At 38.2% G+C, this 15041-nt stretch overlaps 1 protein-coding gene and 1 non-coding gene across 2 annotated transcripts in view; one reads left to right on the forward strand and one right to left on the reverse strand.

Moving 5' to 3' along the window:
* Arhgap15 (Rho GTPase activating protein 15) overlaps positions 1-15041 on the reverse strand; it is a 528611-nt gene that overhangs the window by 278777 nt on the left and 234793 nt on the right. The gene's annotated exons all lie outside the window — the stretch shown is intronic.
* LOC129671795 (small nucleolar RNA SNORA40) lies at positions 2631-2753 on the forward strand. The gene has a single exon (XR_008719389.1). It is a non-coding gene; the product is annotated as a small nucleolar RNA SNORA40 (small nucleolar RNA).

A 15041-nucleotide genomic window follows, 5' to 3' on the forward strand; every position in this document is an offset into this window, starting at 1 on the left:
TTGCTTAGAGCTGATAAAAATGTCAAACTATTTCTATATAGTGTTTCTCTGCTGTGGAGGACACGACAACTTTGTTCTTAACAACACTGTTCATGATGTGAGACAGCCATAACCCATGAACGAGAATCAAAGGATTCTACTATGTCCTACGGTTACTCGATGAAAATGCTCACGCCTGTCTCAAATTTCACCTCACTGTCCCAGGATTTCTTATAGTAATCACTTATTATTTACTTATTAAGATGAATTATACCTTCATATGAAGACATGATACTCAAGTAGAATTAGAACAATTAAATGAACAGAACTTTTGTGAGGGTTCTAACTGCCTCACTTGTACATTTCTCTCCACTGTCCCATGATCAAATGCTGGCTGCTCATTGAAAGTTGCTGGGGCATTGAGAGAAATAAATCTGTTGGGGACTGTTCCTATAAGGGTGTGCCTCATCACACAGTGAGTTACATATGCATCTTTTACACACTTATCTTTAAACTGTTTACTTGGCACATCAACAGGCAGCTGGTGTAACAAATAAGAAATCGTGGGAAGCACATTCATTTTTAAAGTGTTAATGTGCCCAATCCAGGAAACAGTAATGTGCTTCCATCCGTTAAGATCCCCTTGAATGTTTTGGATTGGAGGACATAATTTAAATGAAATCCATTATCCAACCTGGAAGGTATTCCACATCCTAAATATTTAATTGATTTCTCCATCAGGGGAAGATGAGCCTACACAATAGGCAGATCCTATCTTTAAGTGTCCGATTAATAGCGTCTCTAATTTAAGGTAATTTAGGAGTTTACAACTTATAAAATGGCTATGTCTTCCACATTCTTCCCAAAGTACCAAGAGGATTGTGCCTAGATTAATTGCAAACGGCAGACAACCCTCTGTGTATAATGAAAACTCAAAACTCAGCATCATCAGCCATGCACCTATAATTTGGGATCTTGTCTGAGTATCTTTCACCAGGGGCTTCACTTCCGATGGAAACTCAAGTAGTGGAGAAGGAAAGTTGTAATTGTCGCATCTCCCTATTTAAAAAAGTTTAACAAGTCAAGCTCGTTCCTGCTGAGTTTTATTTAGCTGGGTCTTAGCTAACTGAGTGGGGAAGATAAATCAAGCTACTTGCAGATTTTCCTAATGGTGCAAACTTTGGCACCCTGAGGCCTGGGGAACCATCTATTCCTACACTTGTAAGGAGGAAAAGTGGAACAAGAATGTGGGTAGCTGGGAATCTACGCGAGTGAATTATTACCTTCTATTACACCCAGTGACTTTCAGATAAGCATCTAAGTGCCAGAAGTTTCTGGTCATTTTTTGTTGCAGAAGGTATCAGGAAAAACCTTAACATTCTCAGAGATCAGTGCCATAGAAATCAGTATCAATTGATGAGTTTTCTAGGAAATGGGAAAATATTAGTTTGTAAGTGTAAAAACAACACCAAACTCTACCAACATGTGTCTATTTCTGATTTTGTGACGTCTGTCCAATTTCACCTTTTCTCGTAGAGAGAAAGGAAATAGCTGTTCTACTGCTGAGCTCCATTTTGGGATTTGAAATGAGAAAATAAATAAATATATAAGTAAACAGACAAACAAAACCGGCAGCATATAGGGCATGTTTAGTACTGGATGTATCTTTCCTGTTGTACTTTCTCCCTGTCTTCTTGAAGAACTACTTTGTAGACAGCTTAATTTTTGTTCCAATATAAATTAGAATCAATTTTCTGGGGAGAAGTAATCACTATAGCTCCTGTTCTCCACAACAAAGAAATTACATTTGTAGACATATTCTAGAAATCTAAATCCCCCACTACTCCTTTGAGCAAGTCCAAGGAGATTTGAAGACTGACGTTTTTGTACTCTGCTATTCCCGGGGGCACATGCGTGATCATCTTTACCGAGATTTGTCCCCATCCCTGCTGAATTAATATGCATTTTAGTTAACTAATCTTGAAACAACAGGAATAAAGTTTATCCAGGTCTTTTATACCTCAGAGAACAAAACAAATACTACAAATCTTTAGAGAGAAAGGATATACAAAAGGGCTTGAGGTGAAGATTTCAAAGCAAATACTCTTTAAACGATGTGCAAATTACCTCGGCGCTCGAGCATGATTTATGAAAGGGGATTAGCCCACTGGAATAAGAACCAAGTTTAAACTGATGGGTTTCAAAGTCAAAGATGAGAAGTAGTTACCAGACAAGGAAGGGAGAAAAGCAACAATAATTTAGAGGAGTGATTTGGTTTAATTTTTTCCCTGAATGGATTTGCCTTGATTGTCACAAATTACTGTTGCTAACTGCAGTATAAATAGTGCATTTATGCTTTAATTTTCTATAAAGTTAGCATTTAATAAAAGAGTAAGCTTCTGCTTGTCATATTAAAAACATAGCCAGAAACTGTTAAGCAATGAAAACTACTGTTGCTGGAAAGGCCGACTTGACAAAGTTTTAAGAGAGAGATTCAAAGTTACATATATAGCAGCAGATACAGACACTCTCAGCACTCCACCGTGATCTTCCGCTGGCAGTTTAACAGCTTCTTGGAAGAATATGAAAATGATGACTTTTATAACATCACAAAGATTATTTATTACATGATAGCATTTGTGTGTGGGGGAGTGTGGGGGTGTTTGTTCAACTAGTGGACGAAGGTAGGTTAGGCAGGAACAAAAAGAAATCCTCTTTTGTAGGGCAGAATTCATTGTTCAGTGTGAGTTTTGATGTATACAAGGAAAAATATAAGATAGCACAAAGGGATGGCAGTGTTGGTAATGGAGCCTATCTTGACTCGGAGGCTGGGCCAAAGGCACCTGTGAATGCACGCTTGTTTCTGTGTAGTACTGGCATGTCCTGCATACAGATTAGTATTCTGGGTGAGTTCAGAATGAACAAGAGAGCACAGCTCTTCAGAGACGTGGGGTGTCATCAAGTGAGAGGACTGTGTTAAAATGGTTCCTAGAGTAAATTGAATAAATTGCCAGAAGTCCTCCAGTGCAGAACTTCGAGGTTGCCCTGTCCGTGTGTCCTTAACTCAAGGACAGAGAAAAGAATAAAGAGCTGGTAGCACAATTGGCGTACACATCTTTCTTTGAGAAAGGGCTATTTTCAGAAATCTTGAACCCCAGTGACCTAGATGGACAGGAAGGGAAACCTTTAAATAAAATTTTATTGAGCTTACAAAATAGATTATTATATGAGTTCACTGACCTGGAATTCTGGAAGGTAGAAAAAAAATTAATGTTTCCACTCATGTGCGATTAATATCTAATGCTTATTGACTAACATTCTGGATTTTGCTCAGTAAAAATTAAACAAAATCCTTTAGGTCCTCAGCCAAATCTTTCAATGGAATTCAGCTACACTCAATTTAAAAATAAGGCATGGCCCCTGAGTTCATATCAGAGACAGCCCCTGCTCCCCTTACTAGGGAACCCACTTAGAAACTGAGCCACCGATGGGCTTCCTCTGATCAAGGGGTCTACATCCTCTCCACGGATGGTCCTTGGTTGGAGTATAGCTCTCTGTAGGCCCCCTGGGCCCAGGTTTTTTTGGCTTTCACCTCACCCTGGCGGGGGGGGGGGGGGGGGGGGGGGGCCCGGCCGGGGGCGGGGGGGGGGGGGAGTGCGGCCTTGCCAGGCCACAGAGAAAGATGATGTAGCCAGCCCTGATGAGACCTGATAGACTAGAGTCAGTTAGAAGGGAAGGAAGTCCTCCCCCATCAGTGGACCAGAGAAGGGGCATAGGAGGAGAATAGGGAGGGTGGGTGAACTGGGAGGAGATGGAGGGGGCCACAGCCAAGATACAAAGTGAATAAATTGTAATAAACAAACAAACAAAAATAATAAAGAAAAAATAAGGCATGGAACAGCAAAAACAAATGAAGGCACTTATTAGAAAAAATAAACCAGTATTAAGTATTCCTGTATAAGCTGTCCCTGAAGTATAAAACTAAATATGTGAAGCCATCCAGGCAGTACAGCTTGTCTTCTTATTATACAATGACATTTTAAAGAGACTTGATATTTAGGAACCACATTTTAGTAAAATTAATTGAGAGGATATTATCACTTGTCCATTCATTTTATTTTGGTCTCTGGTTCCTGGAGTCATACACCCAAGGTGATGTTTCACCTCGGAAGTAATCATTATCAGTTTTTCCCAGAGATGAAATCATATGCTACTCGAAGGTTTAAACAGACATCATTCCAAGTTTGCCCACTGTTTATGGGAACTCAAATGTGAGCCTATTTCTGCTTTCCTTGCAACTTTTCCACACAACTTGATTTAAGTGTAGCTTGTTGGGCCTTGATTGTTTTGGCAAGCACCGCTGGAATGCTAATAAGGCAGCTCTAGGTGGGAATACAGCAGCTGAGCTGTGAATCATCCAGATTAAGATATCTAACCTGAAAGGCTGATGGGAAGTGAATTATAGTACTCAAGAACAACACAAAAATTAAGTAATCGAAGGAATCAAATACTGTTATTCTTGCCCTTGGAGAAGTGAATTAGCTATCAGAGGATACATGTGGGAATTTACATTCTTAACATATGAAGTGTATGGAAGGTGAAGGAAAAACAAAATTTCAGATCTATTCTGCATATGGGATTAGTGGAATACCAAGAAATTAGTGGAACAGTTCATGGAATTGCTCTTTGGTTTGTTATATGTTTATTGTGATGAATTTAGTTTAATTATAGTAACAATCTTCTTATTGCTGTTGTCTGTCCTTTGTCCTGACTATTTCAGTGTTCAGGATAAAGTGCTGGCTCTAGTACAAGCAAATGTGCTCAGGAAGGGTAGCTCTGGGATTCTGTATTGTAGCAATTTGTGTGTGATCATAAATTGGAAGGGAGTGATGAGATGAAATGAATATTTACCATCCAAACTCTGAATTGTCAGCAAATGGCCAACCGAGCAACCCTACGCAGGGTAGATTAGACGGTGCTCCAAAGTGGCTGTGGCCCTGGCCTTTTACAAACCGATTTAGGGAGTTATTTTTGTGTAACCTCAGAAAGTATTTATCAAAGTTTAATGCACATATAGCTTATATACTGAAATTAGTCTCCAGGCGCTGACAGAAGACTGAGTTTGTGGCTTTTCCCACGGTATAGAGTTCAGTTCCCAGCACCCAAATTAGGTGACTCACAATTACCTGGAAAACCAGCTCCAGTGAATGCGACATCCTTGTCTGGCTTTCTAGGGCACTTACATGCATATTCACATACGCGTAAATAAATAAAAGCCATGCTCCCAGGTAACATGGTTGTTACTGGTCCCTTGACTATGTGTTGTATAACAAGACAGTAGTAAATTCTGAAGACCAGTGGTTAGATAAAAGCTCCGCTGAACTTTACATCTTACATTTTTTGTTTCTGAAGACAAGGAAGAAATGGAATTTTTGGAACTGTCAAGAATCTTTCCAATACGTTTCAGGAAAACCTGCCGCTTCAGAAATCTTTGGAGTCTGTCTTTGTTCCCACTGCTAGCTTGGGCCTACCGCATCTGTCACTTGGTCTGCTGCAGTATTTTCTTACCTCTGATCTTTCTTTCCTTGTTTCCTACTACCTGTAGAAATGGTCACCTTAGGAAATCAGACCTGTTCATACAGTTTCCCTACATGGCAGCGCTTTTTTAAGATCCTATCTCTTTCAGTACAAAATCTACAGTGCAAGCTCTTGGCCACACAGTTCATGCTTCCTTGCCAGCCTGAGTTCTAGCTGTTTCCCCAACGTTTGTGTTATGATATAAATATTAGCTGCCGTGCAGTGGGTGTGGCACTGAGTTTTATTGAGCCGTAAGGGCAGAGTGAGAAAGAGGCAGAGAGAGACTGTGAGAGACAGTAGGAGAGGGGCACCCCAGGAAGGAGAGTCAGAGAGAGCTTGCTCAAGTCAGCAGGCTGCTTTTATCCATGCATACCTCCACGGCAGCTGACGGCAGCAGAGGCTGGTAGGCAACCTACAGGCAGGCAGTCTGTGGGCTAATATTTCTCCCTTTTTCTTTAATTAAAAAAAAATTAGGAACGAGGAAGGGGTGGCAAGGCAGGAATGAGGTCATTGGACTGCTTCTGATGTAAGACAAGTTAAAAGTATATAAATGTAGGTTCATTGGAATCAGCTCTTGGCCATCATGCAACAGGTAAGAGAGCGAGAGCGCTAGAAAGAGAGAGAGAAAAGCAAGAGTACCAAAATTCACTCACAGAAATATTATATCAGAATTTATATAACAATATAAAATTTACAAATACCTTAGATATACTTAGATTTTATATTACCTTCAGATCTAATGTAAATATTTCCATCATATCCAATTTTCTGTTGTGTTAATTAATGTGTATATAGAGATATCTATTATATTTAAGCAGCAATTTAATTTCAGGATGTTTGACAAATGTATCCAAATTATGTATTTGTGTGTTTTTGGTTAAGAATGGTACTCAAGTATGTAAAGTTAAATAGCCAGTGTATTAGCATTTTGTCCCAGTTAGCTTAGTTGTCAATGTGACACACCCTAGAGCCATTTGAGGAAGGAGTCTTAATCAAAATGCTACCTAGGTCACACTGGTCCATAGACAAGCCTGTTGGTGTCTTTACTGCTGTTTTATGAAGGGTTTCCAGCCCACTGTCTGTGCTGCATTCCCTGGGAGGGTAATCCTCAGATGCTACAAGAAAGTTAGCTAAGCATGAACTGAAATCAACCAAAAAGCAGTGTTATTCCACAGCTTCTGTTACAAGTTCTTGCTTGAGTCCTTGTCCTGACTTCCTTCAGTGATGGACTGACTCAAAATGTAAGCCAAATAAATCCCTTTCTCACCTATAAAACAAAAGTACTCAAAACTCTGACTCTTCTTCACCCACACTTCTTATATAATTCCATCTAGTTTTTAAAGAAAGTGATGAAGGCCAGAAGTTCTGTAACTTCTGTTTTAAGTTGGGTTTCTAAAAATAAATTGACTCTAGAGAAAATCATATTTGCAGTTTTCAAAAATTATCAAAATTATTCTTTCCTACATTGGAAAATACCTTTCTTATTTTATTGAATAAAAAATAACACTAAAATTTTGAAGTCAGTGAACAAAGAAAAGCCAAAAGAATGGGTATGAACCACCACATCACAATTCTTTAAAACACAATAAGGATATTAAAATAGAATGCTGAAAGATGTGGCCTGAGCTGAGACTTAGAGAATGTTATCTCAGCAGGGAAAAAAGTAAACTTAAAGTGATGGCAGCATCACTGTAGATTAAGGTCATTAGCTAATTTCGCTGGAAAACAAATTGAGGGTCACAGATTGGGTTGGAGGGGACACTGAGAAAAAGGCACAGATAGTAAGAAACTGCTAATAGAGGTGTTTGGAATTGTATTTTCAATATCTTTTTGTTAATAGTTATTGTAATTTATTCACTTTGTATCCCAGCTATAGCCGCTTCCCTCGTCCCCTCCCATTCTCACCCTTTCCTCCCTCATCTCCTCCTATGCCCCTCCCCAAGTCCACTAATAGGGGAGGTCCTCCTCCCGGGACTTCCAACTGACCCTAGCCTATCACGTCTCATGAGGACTGTCTGCATGGTCTTCCTCTGTATTTTTCTATTGTACTAGTTTTACTGGAAACACTTGAAAAGCAATACAGGGAGTAAGTAAGTAGGGGAGAAGAAGGAGGAGAAATCATTTTTACTCTTTGACCTCAGTTTTGGGTTTTGGAAGATACTATGGCTGACAATTTTTTTTTCTGTTTCTTTCTTTGTTTTCTAAAGCTGACCTTGTACATAATATGTAACAGAGAACAGCCTTGAACTCCTGATCTTCTAGCATGCATCTTCTAAGTGCTACAGTTATAGGTGTGTGCTGCCAAGATTGTGTCTACAGCAAGATTTTAGTCTTTTATTTCCTTAGTAATGGCATCAGACATTTGTCAACTTTTTTTTTTTTTTTTTTTTTTTGAGACAGGTTTTCTCTGTGTGGCCCTGGGTGACCTGAGCTCATTTTGTAGTGCAGGCTGGCCTCAAACTCACTGAGATCTGCCTACCTCTGCTTTCCCAAGAGAGAGGTTTACAGGCATGTGTCACCACGCCCAGCTATGTTGTTTACATTTTTAAGGGAATTATTTTTTATACAAGTAGAATATTTTTTATACAAGTTGAATATATTTTATACAAGTGGAATGTATCTCTATTTTCAGCAAGAGAGTTAAAGAATAGGAATATTGCCTTTAGTTATTATTTAAATAAGCAAATTATCCATGAACCATTCCTATAAGAAAAAAATGCTTAATTTTATAGATCACATTTTTAATAAATTCCAAGTGGTATATCTGTTATTTTCAGATTAATATCATGACTAGGTGAAAAATAATACCCGATTTTCCTTAAAGGATGTGGGATCTACTATGAATAACAAGGAACAAACTTATTTTCTAAAAAAAAAAAAAAAGAAAGGAAACACTGAAGTTTCTATGCTTACAATTAGTCCTTTTCTAAGCATATGGGTGAAACCATTTGAATACCCAACAAAATGACTTAAAAAGAAAGGTACATTCTTTTAGTCTTTTGAGGAATCATAGTACAAGTTTCTGTGGTCTAGAAACAAAGTGGGTGGGTGGACCACAGGAATCTTGAATACAGAAAGAGTAAGTGATCATTTGCATTCAAAACAGTGTTTTCTTGACACGGAAAGCTGCGAATGGAAGAAAGCTTCAAATATCATTCTGAGAAAGGGCATTTTAAATTTAGTTGACAATAATGAGTGACTATCCTATCCTTAACTTCATAATAAACTGTTAACATGTGCCTATTCTTAGTCATGGAATAAAAAGGATAAAACTTTTAGAAGCATTCAAATAGCATTACTTTCTTTTGTTTATAATCACAACAATGTACTAACGTTTGGGAAATATTGCTGGGAGTAGAGCAAAGAGGCCTCTGGATTTGGCCTATTATAGAAAGAAAGTTGCCACTTGACCTAATGAAATCAGAAATTGATTAACTGCAGTTCATCTAAGGAGATACATAGTCAGTGTTCCTGCCAGGGTCAGGAGGAAGATGGGGTGATTAGTGACGGAGCACTCATAGGGTTATATGGACTTGAGAATAGCTCATGCTTCTGGATGCATGGCCCTGGGTGACCAAAGGGCAGAGGGCAAGATCAGCCCCTTAGATGGGAAAGAAGAGATTAATCAGAACTTGCTTTGCTCAGCTCATAACCAAGTTCTCATAGCTAATGATTCATAGAGAACAAATGTTTTGAAGAAATTACAATCTATGGGTCCTACAAGAGTTGAGATTACTGCCAGCTACCATGAATACATATAGCAGAATAGTAAGAGTCACAGGGGTGCCTGTTGTAGCCCTGAAACTTTTTGAATAACAGTGTTTGGACAAACATATTCGGATGCCTGATCCACAAGCATGTATCTAATCTTTACTGTTTCCCTGTTCTGAATTTAAACACTAGCCATAATAACATTTGTATATTTTTAAAAATCATCTAAATTGTTTTCCAACAAAGAACTCCCATAGTCCATGGATAATGAGCAAATGGACAGTCTTTAAATAAGTGAAGTTATTGATTGTTTAGATTTTTGTTCTGTAGTCTTTCTCAAGAGGTATTAAGTAAAATTGATGCCAGAAGTGACATTCTTCTTTTGGGGAGGAGAAGGGAGAAAACTAAGGTGAATGATCATAGTATGTAAGTACTTCCAATCTTCCAATGGCATGATAAACCATAGTAATCTATGCAAATATTATGAGTTTTCTTTTTCTAGGTAAGATTTTTTTCTTTCTCTTCTTCACTAGATTTGATTTATTTCTACAAGCTTAATATTGTTTTCTCTTTTTTGACAGATGGCTTATTCATCTTATTATTTTCAAATATTGGCAGGGTTACACTATTTCATATGAAATTCATAATAAGAAAATATTTATGATACATATTTTTATGAGTCCCCAGGACAGGCTTTTTGGTGTGTGTTTCAAACAGTTGTTAATTATGTGTTTATCTGAGAAATTAGTATGACTTTTCAATTTGGGGTAATAACAAACATATTATAAGTTCTTAATTATATACTTACCCAGAAAGATCATAAGGACTGAAAAAATACTGGTTTGGGGAGAAGAGTAGAAAAACAATGAGTTATCAAGACTGTATTTAATACTTAAAAGGTCTTAACATAAATCATAAAGACAATTAGATCTTTCTTTAAAATTTTTTCATGTTGCAATTTAAAAAATGTGAATATTCTTCTATTGAATTATAGAAATGCCTAATCTCTAACTTTGTATGTGTCACTGTTTAAATGGGAAATATTAAAATACAAACAAAAAAACATGAAAAGATAGTACCATCAGCGACTGTATATGCATCACCTAAACCCAGTAAGTTAATTGCTGGAACAGTACCAGACTTAATCTACCAGCTATGTGGTGGATTGTTAGGAATGGTCCTCATAGACTCATGTGTTTGAATGCGTGGCTACAGGGAATGGCAGGATTAGGAGGTGTGGCCTTGTTGGAGCGTGTGTAGCCTTGTTGAAGGAAGTGTGTCACTGTGGAGATGGGCTTTGAGGTCATAGAACTCTCAGCTTTTTCTGGAGCCATGTTCCAGCCCCAGCAAGCAGCAGAACTTAGTAGCTTCAGCCACACGGTTCTGGCTTTAGAGTAAAGAAGAGAAGAAAGGTTAGAGAATCTCCCTTCATGCCTAAGGAAAGTTACAGAGGTCAGGCAGGTGGCAATGGTGTCCCTACATGGAAGCCCAGAGAGGACATTGTGGAAACTGTGAAAGGCCATTCTGTGAAGGTGGAGCCTGGATTGCCTTGAAGACCCCAAGATGTTAGAGATGCCAGAGCCAAGGGACACCTGCCAAGGAAAGCTGGTAACAGGGAGTGCAACTAGCCCAAGAGAAAGAACCTTGGAGGTAGGTCATGATAATGCAGAGTTTGGAGTTTCCCTAGATGCTTTTCAGTCTTGCTTTGGTCCAGTATTTTCTTACTATGCTCCCTTCCCTATGTTTCGGAACAGTAATATATATCCTGTGACATTATATCTCAGAAGTATGTGATCTGTTTTTATTATTATTATTATTTTGATTTTATAGAGGATTACAGTTAAGAAATTGCCATGAATCTCAGAAGAGACAGTAGACTTTGGACTTTTAAACAGGGTTGAAGCTGTTACAGACTATGGGGATTTTTGAAGTTGGACCAAATGCAATTCTGCGTTATGTTATGGATACAGGGAGCAGAATGAAGTGGTTCGACTAGGTATGGCCCCCATAACCTCATGTGTTTTAATGCTTGGCAAGAAGTAGTGGCGGTATTAGGAGGTGTGGCCTTGTGGTCTTGTTGGAGGAAGTATGTCACTGTGGAAGTGGGCTTTGAGGTCATATATGCTCAAGCTCTGCTCAGTGTGATACAGTCTTGTTCTTCTGCCTTCATCTCAAGATGTAGAAACTCTGAGCTCCTTCTCCAACACCTGCATGCTGCCATGCTTCCTATTATGATGATAATGAACTAAAACTCTGAAACTGTAAGTCAGTTCCAATCAAATGTTCTCCTCTATAAGAGTTGCCTTGATTATGGTATTTCTTCACAGCAACGGTAATCCTGAGACATACTATACCTATTTCTTGCCTTTCTGGAGACTCACTTCCTTACATGCTGCAAAATCTTCCTTTCCAGCCTTTGTTTTCTTTGTTCCATACTGTTCTTCCTGGTTCTTCCAGGCACTACATCTCTCTCACACCAGTTCTGGGGATGTTCAGGGTTTAAGAGTTCTAGTCAGAATCATTCTGAGATCCCCACTGCTTAGTTGGAATTTTTTTGTAGGCATGACAGAGTAGGAAACAAGCTGGATGGAAATATTACTGGAAAGTGCCAGTCCTCAGGGCTAGAGATATGGCAAACTCAGAATGAACTGTTCCTTAAAAATAACAGTATAAATGGCTATGGAAGGTCCATTGCTATTTGTGCCTTGTTTATGATTTCCTTAGGAAAATGTGTTAAGGTCTCCACAAACATCTTACAATGAGACGATACTTTTAGCTGTTTCTGTTGAGAACTATGATTATTTAGATTATTACAAAACATTACTACTTATCTATCAAACTTGTTTTCACTTGGTGTCATAATGATTATTCCCCAGTACATGAAAGGCTTACAGATTTTTAAATTTATTTATTTATTTATTACAATTTATTCACTTTGTAACCCCACTGTAGCCCTCTACCTTGTCTCCTCCCAGTCCTATCCACCCTCTCTCTTTTCCCCCTATGCCCCTCCCATAGTCCACTGATAGCTGAGGTCCTCTTCTTCTGCTATCTGACCCTATCCTATCAGGTCTCATCAGGACTGGCTGCATTATCTTCTTCTGTGGCCTGGCAAGGCTGTACCCCCCAGGGGGAGGTGATCAAAGAGATTCTACCCAGTAGGGTATCTAAGCAGATGCTTAGACTAATAGACAAACTTTGGGCAGAGTGTAGGGAATCTTATGGAAGAAGGGGGGAGAGGAGATAGGAAGACCTGGAAGGGACAGGAGCTCCACAAGGAGAACAGCAGAGACAAAAAACCTGGGAACAGGGGACCTGCAGAGACCCATACTCTAACCAAGAACCATGCATAGAGAGATCCTAGACACCCTGCTCAGATGTAGCCCATAAGCTTACAGATTTTTAACCTTCAGCATTGTATTAATATCTCATTCAAAACTTCTATTTCTATCTTCATTCCTGTAACCCCATTACGGTGTATGAATCATCATTAAGATGTATGAAATTGAGAGAACCATATTGAAATAATTTTAGGATTTTGCTAAAACATAATTTCTATAACATTAAAATCTAAAGGGAAATGCATTTTCTTTTAGTTATTTTACCATGCGACTTTTAAAACGTTATTTTTGATTGTGTACATTTATAATGTTAAAAGTATTTTATATAAAATTTATTATTCAGACTTGTGGATTTTATAATTTGGCAATCTCATAACTATGAGATAAACTACTACAGAAGAAACACATTTTCTATCTATTTGTCTGTCTGTCTTTATGTGAAAGCAAAGGCAAGTGAATTCAAGAATTTTATGTACATTTTAGTGGTATCTGCTAAAAAACAACATTCACATTCAATGACTGAATAAGGGAATAAACAAGAGCTTTGTTTGAAGTGCATGCTGGATGTTGAAGCTTTCCATTAACCAGGACTTCTTAATGACATGCTCTTTTGGGCATTAAGTAATCAAGGGCATCTCTTGGCTCCCTTCTACTGGGTCCTGATATGCTGCTCCCAAGAATGCCCTGGCTGCCATTTTCACCTGGTGAGGTGCCAGGGGAAGGACCAGCTGCTCACATTTAGACTTTTGCAGCTATGACTCCCGTATCTAATTCTGGCTCCTCTCCTGTATTTCCTGTACCCTTAGGGAAAAGGATGTAGAGTATGTGTGCCCTGCTCCAGCCTTCCATCAGACACCACCCTTGGCTCATACCCTTCTTGGTGCCATCTGCTTGGAGACATAGAGGATAATAAAAGAGCTCCTATTTATTGAGTGCCTGCTGTGAACTAAGTATTTACATCTCTAATTTCAAAATTTCACATGATTCTAGAAGGATGTTATCAGACCCATTTTTATAGATCTGGAAAGGAACACTTGGAAAAGTTAAAAAAGCTCTCCAAAGCAATCTGAAACTATGATTACATCTGGGCCTTTCCTCTTTTCCATCAGTGAGAGATACTTTCTCTTTCCTTGTAGAAATCTGTGAGCCCTTGTTTGATTGACTCTTCACTCTCCATAGCAGACCTCCCTAGAGAGCTGATCTCCCTCTCCCATCCCAGGCTGCTGTCCTGAATTTCTCACAGTGATTTGGCCCTTGCACTGAATTTTCTGGCTTCTTGTCTGTTAGACTCAACTGATATCTTAAAATATCCGATTAGTACTTGATAGTGTTGGCAGGTTGGAATCATATTTTTTTTTAAAGGAAAGTATATTTTAACACAACTTTCTGAATTTAATCACTGGGAGAACATGTTTTCCCCATGTTAAACGGAAAAACTGGACAAAGACAGGACCACCTGTTAGCTGCTAATGATGTTCACATGCCTTTTTTAAAAAAAGTAATTCTGGCTTTATCTGCTTACAATCTTGGCGACAAAACTCGTGGGAACATCAAGGACACAGGAAGCCAAAGGCAGCAAACAGACAATACAGTTTGTGCTTGGACTACTAATAAGGAAGAAGTTACTGTGAGTCTGAATCCACATAATTACTTAATCTCCAGACAGTGACTTAAAGCTTAATACGTGATTCAAGAAACTTAGACTTTGGGTGTTTAAATCTAAGACTTAGTTCAAAAGGGTTTCACATGTGGAAGTGGGAGTTTCTACTTGAAAAAAAAAGTTTAAAAAAATCAAATAAAATTTTGCTAATAATTATTTTAAACCTATGGTCTAATTTCATAAGGCGTGGATAGGTCAGTCACTACATCTTTCAAGTAAAATTGTATTCACGCATATGATTTCATGTAACCTAGTGTGAAGGGTAAAAACTGTGTCTTACCTTGAAAAAATAATCATAAAGATATAGAAAAGGAATGATTTTGAAAATTAGGATTAGCATTAAAGACTAAATGTCCCTTCTATTTTAATAGTAAAATTAATGAAAAAGTGCTGGAGTCTTGATTTAAGTTCATTGACTTTTATTTTCATTTTTTAAGCTAATGTCCATCTAAGTCCAAGTTTGAAACAGATTAACTTTTATTTGTTCAGTTAAGTAAAGTTCATAGTTGCATAGCAGGGTGTAAGAGCAGATTGCTTGAGTTTTACATATGTCTCTTAAATGTCTAACACACTTCATCATCATTCTAGATGCTGTGGCTTCCATGTTTATAATATAGTGCTAAAAATGGTAGCAATCTCCTTGGATTGATGAGAGTACTGAGTCAGTTTAAGATAAGTACTTGGAACAGCATCTGGGTTACAGTACCTATAAAATATTGTCTTATAATAGCACTGTTTTAACTTAAAAGTCATTGTACAATTAAGGAAATTTT

This window comes from Psammomys obesus, unplaced genomic scaffold (assembly GCF_907164565.1).
Source record: "Psammomys obesus unplaced genomic scaffold, mPsaObe1.curated_primary_1811, whole genome shotgun sequence".
NCBI classification, from domain to species: Eukaryota; Metazoa; Chordata; class Mammalia; order Rodentia; family Muridae; genus Psammomys; species Psammomys obesus.